Consider the following 1,126-nt stretch of genomic DNA (forward strand, 5'->3'; position numbering starts at 1 on the left):
TCTGACTTATTTTGCTAAGCATAGTATGCTCTACTTCCATTCACATTGTTGCAGTTGCAAGACTTCATTCTTTTTAATCACTGAGTAATATTCCATTGTATATGTATGTACCACATCTTTATCCATTCACCAGTCAATGGATATTTGGGCTCTTACCATACTTTGGCTATTGTTGATAGATGCTGTAAACATTGGGGTGCTTGTGCCCCATTGAAACAACACAGTTGTATCCTTTGGATAAATGCCTAGTAGTGCAATTGCTGGGTCGTAGGGTAGTTCTATTTTTAATTTTTTGAGGAACCTCCATACTATTTTCCTGAGTGGCTGCACCAGTTTGAGGAATGCAAGGAAGGTTTGACATTAGAGGAAGGAATCAATTTAATTGTCCCCATTCATGGAAGAAGAGAAACAAAACTTCAATGATAAAAACCGAATATCAGTTTATAATAAAATTATCATCAAATAACAACAGAAGAGAACTTTTAAAATTTGATAGAGTGTCTATTAACATCCACGTAATGGTGAATTATCAAATCAGAAGTCCTTCCAACAAACTGTGCAAGAACAACTGCATAGCCATATGGCAAAAGATGTAACTTTGCCTTTACACCATACAGAAATATTAACTTTACATGGACCATATATGATATATATCAACTAAAATGATAAATCTTCTAGAAGAAAATTTAAGAGAAGATATTCACCACATTCAAGTAGGCAAAGACTTCTATAATGAAACATGGAAACACAAATCATAAAAGAAAAAAATTGTAAATTTAACTTCATCAAAATTCAAGTCTTCTGATTTCTGAAAATCACTACTAAGAAAATACAACAGTAGGCTACAATTGAGAATATACTTCATATGTCTCACGAATATGCCATTTCATGTGACTAGTGAGGCCTTTTGAGCTTTTGAACCCTGCCCCTTTACTGAGTTATCAAGTCTGAGTTGACTCACTCCCAAATGTGAATATCAGCCTAGAAAATACATCACAAGGCTTCCTTGGACTGGGCTTCAGTTTTCATTAGCACTCAGTAGCAGATCCATAGCTGCTTTTCAAAAGGGCTAGAGCTGTGTCAAGGAGGTGAGAAGTCGCCATCTCCAAGTAGACGTTACCTCTTT

This window comes from Puma concolor, chromosome D1 (genome assembly GCF_028749965.1).
Source record: "Puma concolor isolate L17-30 chromosome D1, mPumCon1.1.hap2, whole genome shotgun sequence".
Classification (NCBI taxonomy): domain Eukaryota; kingdom Metazoa; phylum Chordata; class Mammalia; order Carnivora; family Felidae; genus Puma; species Puma concolor.